The 16373-nt window shown below is 33.6% G+C and overlaps 1 protein-coding gene across 1 annotated transcript in view; it reads left to right on the top strand.

The window, feature by feature from the left end:
• LOC137633786 (uncharacterized) overlaps positions 1-16373 on the top strand; it is a 521664-nt gene that overhangs the window by 305760 nt on the left and 199531 nt on the right. The gene's annotated exons all lie outside the window — the stretch shown is intronic.

Raw genomic sequence — 16373 nt, forward strand, 5'->3', positions numbered from 1 at the left:
CACGTGACTCACCCCTGTGACTGAATTTGTGGGTGATCGACCTGCAGGAGGTGTCTCCCCTACACGCTCTAGTAGTGTCCAGATGTGCATTGCTGTAGCTGTACTCCTTCCCCGATTTCTGAGACGCGTCGGGGTCGTTCGCGTCCGAGTTTACCCTTCTGAGGTAGTTTGCATAATTATCAAAGTTATTACGTATTATGAAATTGTCGTAGAATGGTGCAACTTGTATAGGTTATCAGTTGTGGAAAGTCTTGGTGGATTGTTTGGCTACCATGTGCATGTTTTTTTTTTTAGTTAAAATGTCGTTCATCACCACGAGGACCATTTTACCGCGAGTGCCCCTTTTTCATTTTTTTTCATTTTTTTGCCAAGTCATTTTTCCGTAAGATATTGCCAAATAGTGTCGTAAAACTTTTGCTTGTTTAGTGTTGGAAAGTGTGTCTAGATGATCTGGCTACCCATGCATGACTTTGTTTTTGTCAGATACGACGTAGTTATTGGTATATTGGGTATTTAACTGCGGTTACCAATTTCTGTTTTTTTTCAATATTTGTAAAAATTACTACGTAGTAAGGAATTGCCGTATATTATTCATTTTTTTTTCATGTTTATGTGTTAGAAAGGGTGCCTTGATGGTTGGGCTAACACGTGCATGTCTTTTTTTTTATCTGAGATGTCGTATATTAGAATGTCGGGCATTTTACCGCGAGTGTCCCTTTTTAATTTTTTTAAATTTTTTTGCCAAGTCATTTTTCCGTAAGATATTGCGAAATAGTGTCGTAAAACTATTGTTTTTTTAGTGTTGGAAAGTGTGTCTAGATGATCTGGCTACCCATGCATGACTTTGTTTTTGTCAGATACGACGTAGTTATTGGTATATTGGGTATTTAACTGCGGTTGCCAATTTCTGTTTTTTTTTCAATATTTGTAAAAATTTGCTACGTAGTAAGGAATTGCCGTATATTATTGATTTTTTTTTCATGTTTATGTGTTAGAAAGTGTGCCTTGATGGTTGGGCTAACACGTGCATGTCTTTTTTTTTTATCTGAGATGCCGTATATTAGAATGTTGGGCATTTTTCCGCGAGTGCCCCTTTTTATTTGTTTTGCATTTTTTTGCTTAGTCATGTTACCGTAAGGAATTGGCAAGTAGTGTCGCAAAACTTATATTTTTATAGTGTTGGAAAGTGTTTCTAGATGATCTGGCTACCCATGCCTATTTTTTTTTTAGCCAGATATGGCGTATATATAAGTATGTGTTCGATTTTCCTGTGATTGCCATTTTTTCGTTTTTCCCATTTCTTTCAAAATTACTACGTACTAAGGAACTATCACAGAGTAATATTTCATTTATATGTTTATTTGTCGGAAAATATGCCTTGATGGTTTGCCTAGCACGTGGCTGAAATTTTTTTTTTCTGAAATGCCGTATATTAGAATGGCCATTTTTCCACGAGTGCCCCTTATTATTTGTTTTGCATTTTTTTGCTTAGTCATGTTACCGTAAGGAATTGGCAAGTAGTGTCGCAAAACTTATATTTTTATAGTGTTGGAAAGTGTTTCTAGATGATCTGGCTATCCATGCCTATCTTTTTTTTAGCCAGATATGGCGTATATATAGGTATGTGTTCGATTTTCCGGTGATTGCCATTTTTTCGTTTTTTCCCAATTCTTTCAAAATTACTACGTACTAAGGAACTATCACAGAGTAATGATTCCTCTAGATGTTTATTTGTCGGAAAATTTTGTTTACTTTTTTTTTGATTGAATATCATCAAATTTTTTTAGCTAAAATATTGTTTTACATTTTTTTTTTCGATTTTATTTCCCTTCAAAAAAATTTTTTTGGGTCAGAATTTTAATTTTATAGTCGTAAAATAATCGACAATTATCCAGCAACCCACCATACAATTTTTATGCATATCCAATAATAATTACATTAGTAAATAACACCGAAATTGACATACCCTTCCTACATTTCAAGTGGCAGATTAGGGAGTCTGAGTCAGTGTGGTTGGCGGCCATTTTGTGGACATATCCGAAGCGTAAGCTGCCCTATCTATATATATTCTTGTTCCCTATAGAATTTGTGATATTTTGGTATATTTTTACCTGCATAAATATCATATTATATATTAAATATATGTATTCTTTTACGAAATTTCCAAGTACTCAAAAAATTACCTTTAGATATGGCCCCTGATATAAATGTAATTTACAAAATAATGAAGATTTTTTTACATATTTCTATTTTAGGATAACATATGTTTATTCCCTAAAAAAATTAGCCACTTCCTATTTCATTTGGGTACCCAAAAAAATTCATGAAATTTGGACAATTTTTTTTGGCCAAAAAAAGTTACCCTTTTTTTCTCATTTCAGATCTTCACCTCCATGGGTCTGACTTCATCCAAAATACATCAAGATGTGTCCTAAACATTCAAGAATCAATTCCTAAAAGGATTTGTGTATATATGTATAAACTTTTTTTTTATGAATTTTTATGTCAGGTCTTTTTTTTTTCTACTTAATTTTTTAAAATATTTATAATAAATAGTTTTTCTGCAGATGAGTAGTATTTATCTTTACAGTTGTTTTAAGCATTCATTGAAGTTTTTTTTGGCAAAAGAAAAAAGGAGGTTACTGCAAAAACTGATTTTTCAAGAATTTTTTTTGGCGTCGGGGTCGTTCGCGTCCGAGTATACCCTTAAAGGGGTGTCCGAGGACCGTACCTATCCAGGGTTAACCACCTCTGATTGTCTCCAATATGCACTTATGAACCTGCAGTATCCTACAAGTTAAGGTATATACTTAAATGCATATATTGTCATATTATTTCGCTCATATATAAGTTTTTGTATCAATATTTATAGTTTTATGACCTTCAAAAACAATGGTCGATCTTTTCTTATTCCCCAATTAGTTGTCCCCTACATTAGAGGTCTCAAGATTTTTTATGTGACAAATATGTCACTTAATTTCTGATTTGATTATTTATGAAATCGGTTGGAGGTTACCTTCAACCGATTTCAGTAAGCAATACTTATTTCTGATGAAATCTCCCAAAAATTCGTATATCTTTCAAAGCAACGAGAAAATTGAAATGCTCCACCTTTCGCTCAGAATAATACGAAGGGGATTTGCTTCTTACAAATTTGAGATGATTGTTGTTTTTGTTGTTATTGTTGTAGATTACCGGACACTTTGTGAAGTAGTTTAATGCACAAAAGGGCTCCCTTCCTGAAGAAGTCTAAAATTCTTTTGATATATAGATAGACCATAGGTCATAGGGATCGATACTGGGTCACTTAGCATTAAGGGGATATTGTTTTTCCAAAGAGAAACTTCTCATTGGAACATAACAAATTGTCGTTATTTACATGTATTGATATACACCAAAAACTGAAAAACGGATCAGAAGCACAAACAGTAAGATCAAAGGTTAAAGGTCAAATATAGAGACATTAGAGAAAATAAGTGATTTATAAATCTAGAGATTTAATTTAGAAATTTATTAGTCTAGATCAGGAATGTATTTCTGAGAGAGGAAAATCTGATCTTCTTACTTAGGTTGTCCCTGAAATTTATCTAAATAAAAATGGAATTAGTTTTAGTTTTAGAGAGAGAGAGAGAGAGAGAGAGAGAGAGAGAGAGAGATAGAGAGAGAGAGAGAGAGAGAGAGAGAGAGAGAGAGAGTTAGTACCATTCTGTACTGAGACTAATAATGAAGTGGGACATCTCCTCATTCAGCAAACACATCTGAAAGGTCATCATCATATTATGACATCGTCCGTTGCAGTAACGTCACATTTCTCTGTGACATCAACTCAGATTTGTTGATTAGAAACAAGGAAACAAGGAAGACAAGTACACGTGAAGAATACCCCCACCCCCTCCTTACCATCTATATATACCACTTTTCCCTGATGTCCTTATGATGGTAATAAAAGGTTCATATCAAATGCAGTTATTAATAGGGATAAATTTATTGTATCAACAATAGCATAATATCAGTGAAATTTCTATCTATCGGAAAAATAAATTGTAAACTCTATAATCAGGTGCAGTGCATAAATAATTCATATCAACAACAAAAATTACAATCCAGTTTATTTATTAATATTATATATAAATAAATGTCCCCAAATAGCACATGATATATATTAAGGCTATCGCATTCCCTAGGCATGCAATAGTGAAAATCAGAATTCAAGGAAGGGCATACAAAGTACATTAGTATATATGTTAATAAAAAAATATTCCAGAAGGCTAAAAAATTTATAGTTTATTAACAAAACAGTACGTTCAAATTATGTCATGAATGGGTACATAGAATGAAAATAGTATATTCACATAATGTTTTTAAAGGATATAGAGTATAAAAATAGTAAATCAAATAATGTCCTAAATGGGTATACCGTATGAAAATAGTACATTCAAATTATGTGATAAATGGGAATACTACATTCAAATTATGTTGGGAATGGGAATACAGTATGAAAGTAGTACATTCAAATGATACAGTGAATGGGAATACAGTATAAAAAATAATACATTCTAATTGTATCGTGATTGGATATACAATATAAAAAATGGTAAATTCAAATTATGTCGCAAATGGGTATACCGTGTAAAAATAGCACAATCAAATAATGCCATGAATGGGTAAACCGTAAAAAAAAAAAAAACAGTACATTTAAATTATGTCGTATATGGGTATACAGTATATGGACACTAATATATATATTAAGTAAAAGAGTGATTTTGTGGGAAGGAAAATGAAAATAATATTTTCGAATTATGTTCTTAAAGGGTGTACAGTATAAAAATATTAAAATCAAATTATTTTGCAAATAGGTCTATAGTATGAAAGTAGTACATTCAAATTATGTTCTAAATGGGTTTAGAATACAAATATAGTACAGTCAAATAATGTCGTGAATGGGTATACGGTATATTAAATAGTACATTCAAATTATGTTATAAACGGGTATACAGTGTAAAAAATAGTACACTGAAATTGTCGTAAATGGGTATACAGTATATGGGCACTGATATATATTAAATAAAAGTGCAATTTTGAGGAAAGGAATAACTATAGTATATGATGAAAAAATACATTCCATAAGGGCCATGAATACTCTATGTATCAACCAAAAAAAAAATATTCCTGGTAAGCCATTGATATAATATTATAACCAAAAGATTATACAGAACTAAGATATTCCGAAAAAAAAAAAAACGATAAATTGTGAAGGAAAAATTTCTTGTCTTCTTCTACCAGTGAAGATATATAAATTTCTAAATCTGAAAAAAAAGAGCCAGTGGGAAATGAAGGTCATGTGGCATAGACAGGGTTGGGAGGCTGAGGACAGGAGTCTACAGGTGGAGAGCCTCCTACTAGAGGACCTTCCTGGGGCACTGTAAAACTTGGCATCAATCTGACATTATACTATTGTGGACTTTTCCCACTTAGGATCAGACTCCTGTGGAAAGAAACATCCGATGTTAGGTTGAGGTGGTTGATTTTTTTCTTTGCGAAGGAATGAAAAGTTATTACAAAGCTTATAGAATTTTGGAATGTATTTATAGGGGGTTCTAAGAGATGTTTGAGAAAAAGGTTTACCATGACAACAGGAGTGCACAGCTCTACAGAATGGACTGGATGTAGAGACGAGCAGAAAATGATATGCGTAGTGGAAATGATATTCCCGAGAAGAGCATATGGAATGATACATGATAGGAGAAGACCTGAAGACCTGTCGTTGAGAATGTGCACGTACAGGTTGGAGAAGGGGGTGAAATGTTCTTAAACCAGTAAAGTATTCAAGTTCACTGCTCACCATGTACTTTGGGCTACCATCATTATGAGGGATGTGCTTCAGGGCTTCATTAATTTCATCTTCCACTTTGGGAAGAGAAACTAAAATATATGAAAGTTGGATACAAGATGAACTCACGATTTTAATATCAGCCACAGCAGAATAGTTTTATACTAAAGATTTTGTTTTAAGTTTATGTTGAAAATGATAAATTCTGTATACATGAAAATTAGCAAATAAGAAGGTAAGCTTTATATCTTTACACATTACCTCATGTTATTATGGAGATGGTGTATGTGCTATGAATGAGATAAGGTGTATTTTTGTATTCATTATAATTCCTTGTAATTATATGAATTTCAATTTGCTTCTCTGGTAATCCCTTAAATCTATTACCTCTACCCTTAATCCATTACTTCATTACTTAGGATGCTCCCCTTATTTGCTGATCAAATGCTAAGTTCTAATGGTACTCAACTGAAGAAAGTGATCAAACAGGAGACCGAATCAGTTCTTTTCAGTTCTGATCAAGCAAGAGGCTCTAATGACCTAAGTAGATTCCAGATGATTTTGCTGGGAAGAAGATGTCCTCGTCTTCTTTGATTATATGAATCTGCAATTAAATGAAGCTAATATTAGAAACTTCTCAGGAAGTATATAAAATACCAATTGAAGGAACGGATCATAAAAAAAGGATCGTATCTTTCAGTTTTCATATTACATTTATGATAGAACAATGTTCAAAAGGAAATATTTCACATCTATTTCAATAATCTTAATAAATTTACATTTAAAATGACAATCCGGAATCAAATGGCTCCTCCATTCCAAGTCTTATAATTCATGAATTTGTCGCAAGAAGAGAAAAGGAGAAATATCAATTGTGCATCAACCAAATTGTCCAGCACTAAATCTTAAGAAAAATATAGAAGTTGAAGAGAGGACGCTCTGTGCAAAGAAGTGGAACATGACTCTAGAGAAGGACAAAGTTAAGGAATGGCTGTGTCTGGTACTCACCGATATCAATCCGAGAAGGAATTAACACTTTGAGAGATGACCTGCTTTTCCCTGAGGTCAGACTCTATTTCCAGAATGCAGATAATGTCTGTTGTTTAGGTACATTGCCGAACCCTTCCAGCCATGCAGAGGCTCTTGTAGTTTTTGCAGCCTATAGGAAAAAGGTCTCAAAAAAGGCCTTAAAAACTCCCCACTCCTGCCCAAGTACTGGCTGGATGCAGACTGCCCAGACAACAAAATAAAAACCATGAAAAGCTGTCGTATAAGCATGACCTCTCACCAGAGGGCTGATTTAGGTGCCATTTGAAGAAATGGTGGAATTTCCCAAAAGAAGCTCAACAAATAATTCTCCTGAAAACATGTAATAAACAAAGAATTAATCTTTGGTGAAAAAAAAAAAAGGTTTAAAGCATCTTGCTTAATGAGGGAAGACAAATTAGGTAAGTGAAATCCTTATGATGAAACTATTTAGAAGAGGGGATTTTTACAGCTATTTTCTAAAGACAAAAGTTGAATGATTGAAAACCTTAAGTTAATCGTTACCTATTTTTGTGATTCAGAAATAACAAAGTAATTTAGGACAAAACAGATAAAAGACTTTAAGGTGAAATTATTTGAAGACATTCTGGAGAACAAAAGGAGTAGAATACTTGTTCAACATTACTTGTGTGTTCCTTTGTGCTTATCTGTCTTTCTGTGTCTCTGTCTGTCTGTGTTGCCGAAGAGAGACATCCAATCTCTTTCACCTTTGTTTGTTTCTTCTAATAAAATTAAGTTTTACTTCCCACTAGAAGGAAGAGGAAAAATTAATATCAAATTAATATAAGACAGTACTGGAATCTTAAAAATGTTCTAATATACGTCTGATATAGTAAATTATCAAAGAAATATATATTTATCATAAATAATGATAGTATCAATAAAATGACAATATAGAAAACTTTTGCAAAAGTTATCGACAGGAAAGTATCTTTACTCATTGCATTTAATTTATTAGGAACAATAAACTCAGATTTTTTTCCTTCAATTCATTGAGAGTAGTAACTCCAAAATTTGTTATTCCTTAAAATCTCACCTCATCTTTTTTGTCTCTTCTCCAAAGTTCGTCTCGGTTCTGTGTTACTTTTCCTCTCACCAGAGGCTGACTAAATGGGTCTGACTGACGCTGCTCTAACATATCAGCTTCTCTTGAGTCCAACAGATGACAGTAGTCAATATCCCTGTGCACCAGTCAGTCATTCAATAAGTCAGTCAGTCAGTCAGTCAGTTAATGTTCAGTTCTACCAGTTCATCTTATCTGTAAAAAGCAAATAGCATCAACATACGAGTGCATTACAAAGTTTAAGTGCTATGTTGTGATATATCTTCACTCTGATATTTTATTGCAAAACAAAATGGATCAGTTAAATTAACCCTTTTACCCCCGGCTTACTTGGAAACTTCCGTGCTTTAAGCCCCAGGCATTTTCAGTTTTGAAGGGCTTTTCGACTTATTTTTTTCAAATCGCACCCACAGCCTCAATTTTCATCTTAGAGAAGTCAGATTGGTCTAATTTTTTTGGAAAAAGGTTGAAGTTTTCAATATAGTTATCAAAAGTATAAAGAAAATAATATAAATAGCCGCTATTGTTAGATGAAGTTGGGCGATGACGAAATTTTTTATATTCTTTCGTATACATTGCGATAAAGCACAGATGGGTCTTCTCACAGAAATCGTAAACCTATACCATCTTATAGAAAATTTATTCAGCTATAAGATGGTGTATAATAGTTTGTAGTTAAAAGAAGAAAAACATGAAAAAAAAATAGTATACCCACAACAATTGTAAACCTAAATTTCCTTAGCGCAAGTAACGAAAATCGGAGATTGCAAAAGTTTCGTTCTATCGATCATACGTAACCTATATTTAGAGTATTTTTTTTTTTTTTTATTATTTTGAAGTAAATTAATTGAACTTTCTAATGACATATGCGAAAATAATGATAAAGCCATCTAAATAGTGGCTATCGTTAGGTGAAGTTAGGCGATGACGAAATGTTTTATGTTTTATCCTATACATTCCGATACAGCAAAGTAAGTTCTCCTCAAGGAGACTTCAAAATGATACCATATTATAGACAATTTATTCAGCTATAAAATCGTATATTAGAATTTGTAGTTAAACGAGAGGAAACATGGAAAAAAGTAGTAAACGAGCAAAAACTGAAAACCTAAATCTCGTTACTTGCGGTAAAGAAATTTGGGTTTACAGCTTTTACACATTTTATTATTTTTTTTCCTTATTCATTTCTTCTAACTACAAACTATTAGATACAATTTTATAGCTGAATAAATTGTCCATAAGATGGTATAATTTTCAAGTATCTGTAATGAGAATTCTCTGTTATTTATTGGAATGTATACGATAAAAAAAAAAAAAGTTTGTCATCGCCTAACTTCATCTAACAATACCCACTTTTTACATTGCTTTATCCTTATTTTCACACATGCCATAAGAAAGTTCAATAAATTTTCTTCAAAAATAAAAAAAAAATAATAAAATTCCTCTAAGCATAGGTCAGTTATGACCGAAAGAAAGAAACTTTTACAATCTCCCTCTCTCTCTCTCTCTCTCTCTCTCCCCCTCTCTCTCTCTCTCTCTCTCTCTCTCTCTTTCTCTCTCAGCAAAGTCAGTTTCAAATATACACAGTGGCTGCCTAAAATAAATCGACGTATTTTCAAATGAATATGTATACGGTATATATATATATATATATATATATATATATATATATATATATATATATATATATATATATACTATATGTATTCCTATAGAATACTTGAAATAATATGAAAACATACATGCATAAACACAACACCAACCTTTCAAATCGTAGTTACATGTTTACCAGGTTGAGACAACAGTCGCAATTTCTTCCCTTGAGTTGCCATTAAACACAGAATTTTTCATTCACACTGATCTTTCTTGACCATTAGGCATTTTATCCAACAAATGCCTTCACACATATAAAGAGGAATATTCTAAAAAGGTATAAAGCACTATCACTTATTAGAATAGGCTGTAAAAGCGCAAAATTGACGGATAACGCACGAAACACATCCTCCTTCCACAAAGTCAAGAGTTGAACTGAGACACACGGCGAGTCTTGGTGGTGACGGACTCACCCACGCTGTCCTGCCTACCTCGCGCTGTGTCTTCATTCCCCGAAAAAAATATGAAATTTACTAAATGTTTCGGCAAAATAGAAATAAAAAACATACAAAAATAATTCTGATAAGCATAAAAGCTGCATGGCAACCCAAATCAGCTGCTTTGAGGCCTTTAAATCACAAGACGAGGAAATTTAAAAGTCTTTGTTTGTCCTGCCCAACAATGGCAGAGCGAGTCTTATTTTTCCCCGGGAGCAAGGATGACGACAAGAAATGAGAAATATACTCAAAGTTTCGGCAAAATAGCAACAAAAAATATACAAAAATAATCATGTTAGGCATAAATAAATGCATAACAACTAAAATCAGCTGCTTTCGGACCTTTAAATTCCGAGACACGGAGATTTTAAAGAGCGTTACGCTCATTCCGGGGAACTTCTTCCTTACGCCGTGGCGCAAGAGAGTTACGCTCACTCCGGGGAACTTCTTCCTTACGCCGTGGCGCAAACGTAAACACATCGTTACCATGATAACGAAATCATTTTTAGTAATTACTCGTGTAAATAGCTATGAAACCTAAACAAACTGCATATGAAATACGAGCTGAATCTATAAAGAAAATTTATAGGTCAATCAAGACCCCAGTGGAGCCCAGGGAAACTTTTCATTCATCATTGTTGACACGATATCCAAGGAACAATCAAACAATAGTCACGCAGGAGTAATGATGACAATTTTTTGTAAAATTTGTATAAATGACTATGAAAAACCTCAAAAAATACAAGGAAAAATAATCTGATTGATAACAGAAAGTTTAAAGGTCCATCTTGACCTCTGTGGGGATCTGGCATTGTAAAACAATGAAAACATTGTGTTACCATGGCAACGGAACCATTTCACGTAATTATTCGATAATAATAGCTATGAAATCTAAAGCAAATGCACATAAAAGGTCAGCTGTTTCCTTTACATAAAATTTAAAGGTCATTCATGACCCCTGTGGGCCTCAGAGAACTTTTTATTCACATTACATTGATGATAAGATGTCGAAGGAACAACGAAACCACACTCTTGCACTGGTAACAGTGCCCTATTTTCGTAATATTTGTGTAAATATCTCTGCAACCTAAAATAACTGCACAGGAAATATCAGCTGATTCTTCAAAGAAAATTTATAGGTCCATCTTGACCCTTGTTGGGCCCAGAGAAACTTTTTATTCATGTTACATTGATGACAAGACATCGAAGGAACAACATCACAACAGTAAAGCGTTGTATTTCAAATACAACGCCTGCCAAGACCTGTTATCTACGCATAAGTATAGAAAACGTACCCGTACGTCCATGGGGGTAAAGGGATGGCTTATGAGGTACGTACCCGTACGTCCTTTGGGGGTAAAAGGGTTAATAAGAATACGTAGTAGCAGCTCAGATCTATTCAGTATTATAGATTATTAAATGCATGATATAAGTTCATGGAAAATGATATACTTCTGATGAATATAATTTTGTATTGACCAAATTATTTGATAAAGGAAAAATGAGTAAAATAAAGGAGTTGTAGAAAAGAATGTCTATACAAAGAAGAGGAAGAAGATGACTCTAAAGAAGGTCAAAGTTAAGGAATGACTGAGTCTGCTAATTACCGCCATCAATCCGAGATAAGCTTTGAAGACCTGTGTTGGTGCTGCTCCCTGATGTCATATTCTGGTTTTGGAATGCAGATAATGTCCAGAAACTCTTCAAGAGAAGCTCTGTACTCAGATGCTGGCTGGATGCAGTGTCCAAACTCCAAAAATAAAAGACCGAGGTGAGGAGAGCTGCTACACACAGAGTATGTCAGGAACCCTGTTCCAACAGACCTCGTTTGGAGCTTCCCTTGTCGATCCGAGCCTCTGACATTCTAGCTTAGGTTTTTTTGAGGAAGGACTCAGTGAGTGCAGGGAGATGTCCGAATGACATTTCTCTATAGTGCTGATGAAAGCACCATTAAAGGAGAGGGAGGAATTTCCAAAGAGAAGCTCGTCACTTAATCATTTCCTGGTAAACCTACAATAAACATACAAAAATAATTATTTTGGAAAACAGAATTATCAAATGCCTCTTACTTAATGGTCAATGATGAATTGGTGAAGTAAATGCAATGCCTTAAAACCATTATAAGTAGGTACCTTTTACAACTATTATCTAAAAATTTTACAGATTCAAGTCTTATATTTCATTGTGTAAAAAAATGAAAATATTCTAAAATATGTCTAATCGTATATATTTTTTTCGGAAATTTATGTTCAACATGAATAGAAGAAATGAATATTAATGTTACTCTTCTCATTCAGGATATTAAAATAGTAATTCCCAATATTACTCTTTCTATTCCTTTCATTAAGAGCAAAAACTACAAATCTTACATTTTCATTCAATTGATTAAAAGAAATAACTCCTTATCATGCCCATTTCATACAATCCATGAAGAACAGTAACTGAAAATTCTTACCTCATCTTATTATGCTTTTCTCCAATGTCAGCTTCAGTTCTGCCTTCCTTCATTTTCTGATAAGAATTTCACTTCATGGGTCTGACAGAGCCTAACATATCAGCTTCTCTCAAGTCCAACAGATGACGAGGAACTGTATCCCTTTGCAACAGTCAGCCAGTCAGTCAGTCAGTCAGTCAGTCAGTCTTCTGTTCTACCAGTTCATATGATCTGCAATAAGAAATAGCATCAACATATGAGGCCATTACAAAGTTCAAGTGTTTTACAAAAGATCAAATCTTTGCAATAAAAAGATTAGTGTGATAATCCTTTACTTGGATCCTTAATTGCAAAACTAAATGAATTTACTATATTAATATGATTCCTTAAAAGCGAAACTGGTCCATTTTAGCATGTACGTCCAAATAAAAAGTTATACTTTCTGATAAGTTTACTTCAATTTTCAAACTAATCAAATACAGAACAAGAGATTTCACAAAGAACTCACCTGTCTGAAATGGTTTAAGATCCCTTTTTCTCATTTCTTTTTTGTTGCATGATATGAGTCCTTTGAAGGACTTAGGTAAGAATTATGTCTTCATTTACCTCCAGAGAGAGAGAGAGAGAGAGAGAGAGAGAGAGAGAGAGAGAAAGAGAGAGAGAGAGAGAGAGAGAGAGAGAGAGAGAGAGAGAGAGAGAGAGAGACTTCTTGCTGAAGAGCCTATGCTTACATATTCCGTCCAGAGCTTTGAGGGAAGATTAGGGACATTTCAGAAGACTTTATCAATGTAGTCTAATATTGAAAAATAAAATGTTAAAGGTGATGAAAAAAACATTTGTTTTCATTCAGAGATTTATTTATGATGATTTCCACTGTTACTTATTACCTACCATCGCCTCTAATATCATCAGCAAGACTTGATTATCATGAATAGATATTAGACAATTTTTAAAGTGAATATTAGTACATTCAAGTCTTGCAGCATTTTGCTAAGAATATGACATGATATAATGATTTAACATGATTGAAATGATTTAACAAAAGCAAAGTTCTCAGAATTGATATAAGTGAATAGAACAAATAGGAGAATGAATATAACAATAAACTTAATAATTAAAGTTTCCTAAAAATAGGTTTTTTATGAAAAGACGTTGAACTTTCCCCAACATTTGTTATTATCAAGTAAATGTCTGAGACATGATTAAACAAACACAAACACACCCACACCCACACACACACAGTAGGTTTAAAACTGGAGATTTTTGATATCATGGCGGCAGAAGGCAAATCTTCTCCTTACCATGTTCCCTGGACAACACAATTTACGTCACCTCTTTTCAATGTCACATATCAGAATCCTTTACAGAAATGACCTTTATAATCTGAAAGTGAATTTTATAATCTAATCATTATAGAAAGGTAGATTACCATGAATCCCTTATTGGTATTGTAACACTATTTTGACCATTTAATGATGAACAGTGATTATGAATTAGAATTTGGTGATTTGAATTTAGAGTGAGATAAAAAGCATCTGTAGTTGAAGAAATAACTCTGATGAACGTCTTCTTCTTCTCCTTCTTCTTCTTCTTATTCTTCTTCTTCTTCCCCAGCGATTTTTACCGAAGTAAAGGTGACCTGACAAGCAAAGAAGACAACACCATTGAGAAAAAGACATTGGATAAATGCTTTGAATAAACACAAAAGCTGATGATAATAAAACATAGGCGATGATTATTCTATTATTCTATTCATTATTGAAATAAGTAATAATTATAATAAAGGAAAGGCAGAAGAAGAATAGGATGAGAGTTAAAGGTAATGAGAAGATAATTGAAGGGAACTGGAAATACTGATAATTTAAATGGATACAATAATACAATGGAAATTGCTATACATAACTCTCTCTCTCTCTCTCTCTCTCTCTCTCTCTCTCTCTCTCTCTACATATATATATATATATATATATATATATATATATATATATATATATATATATATATATATATATATATATATATATATATATATTTATATATACATATATATCTTCTTAAAAATAATAACTAATAATAAAAAAGCAAAAGTCAAATCTTAAAGAAATATAATCTCGAAACTAGGCCTATAGTGAATACAGTTTATTTAACATGGCTCCTCACCTACTGAAAGGTTTGGAACGTTGGTGGAAGAGAGAGAGAGAGAGAGAGAGAGAGAGAGAGAGAGAGAGAGAGAGAGAGAGAGAGAGAGAGAGAGAGAGATCATAAAACACCTATGAAGAAGAAGAAGAAGAAGTATAAAAAGAAGAAGCAAACTCACCATTGAACACTAATAATACATCCGGTGGATTCCTTTGCCTTAAGATTCATCTCTCTGACTAAGGCTTCGTCATCTGGTCGTTCTTCTTTTGGGAACTCGATGTGTCTCACCCTGACTCCCTTCAAGGAGGCGAGGAGTCTGAGGATGACCTCAGGACTCCTCGTCCTCCCCAGGGAACACAGAGGAAACCGGATTAACCAGAACGATCTGTTGGGAAGAAGAAGGAAAGGAAGAAAATGGGATGAAATGAAATGAAATGAAAAGAAGAAGAAAAGAAATGAAGTCATCCACATTTATTCATTATTTTATGCTTTTATTGTTATCTTGTTTCGTTAAGATGGAAGAGTGCATTCAGACACATACACGCACACACGCACACACACGAATACCAATGGAGAAAAAGAGAGAGCGGGAAGGTGAGTGAGGGAGTGTGTGTTCCTAATAATAGAATAAAAAAAGAGAGCAACGAGGAATTCCAACTTCCCTCGATGCATTCTATTATACGGGATTTCCACGTACATTGTCGGCTTACTGAGAGTACCCTTTCACACACACACACACACACACGCATATATATATATATATATATATATATATATATATATATATATATATATATATATATATATATATATATATATATATATATAGGCCTATATATATCCATATCTATTTTGACATGACATAGGCCTATTTTCTCAGGGTATTAGGTAAACTAAATAATGAATAATATAATAATATAATATAATGATAATACTCTCTCTCTCTCTCTCTCTCTCTCTCTCTCTCTCTCTCTCTCTCTCTCTCTCTTATAAGGAATGATGTCTCCTCACCTCCTTGCATCCTGTGGTTGCAATGTCCGAAGGATGTCCCCAACCTTCTCGATGTCTTCTTCCTTGACGTCCCTGACAGAGACAAAGACATATGGATCCTCCTCCAAGAAAGGGATGGGGCGACTGACGCTGCTGACGTCGTTGACACTGAAGAGAATAACTGAAAGAGAAAGAAGAAGAAGAAGAAGAACGTTGAGAAAAATGATAATCTATGTGTTTCTTTCTTAAGATTCTAAAGGAAAAGGTCAAATGGGAATAATAATAATAATAATAATAATAATAATAATAATAATAATAATAATAATAATAATAACGAATTTAGAGGCAAAAGCACTAAACACAGTAGAACAATGTCTGCCAGTGTGTCTGGTAGGTTGCGTTAATGTGTGTGCGTTTGTGTGTGCGCATGCTACTATTGTAGCCGCTCGCATAAGGAATGTCATCAGTCTCCTCATGAAACCCTCACATTATGCAATGTCTAAATCACCTCAGCCAATAACAACTCAGCTTCATTTAATTGGCCCAATTTCATTGACCAATACCTTTTCACTTTCCTTTTGCTGATTGGTTCTCCCGTTCGGATAACTCCGCCCACATCCTTGTAGAGAACCAATTAGCGCAGGAAGGAGGCGGAGTCAGGAGGAGCCGCGTTTGACTATGACTGGTGCTTTTATCAGTTTCCTATTCATTACAATCATGATCATTTTGATTCAATTCTATCATTATTAATTAAATCAACGCCATAGAAATGAGACATTT

The sequence above is a fragment of the Palaemon carinicauda genome, chromosome 43 (genome assembly GCF_036898095.1).
Source record: "Palaemon carinicauda isolate YSFRI2023 chromosome 43, ASM3689809v2, whole genome shotgun sequence".
Taxonomy (NCBI): domain Eukaryota; kingdom Metazoa; phylum Arthropoda; class Malacostraca; order Decapoda; family Palaemonidae; genus Palaemon; species Palaemon carinicauda.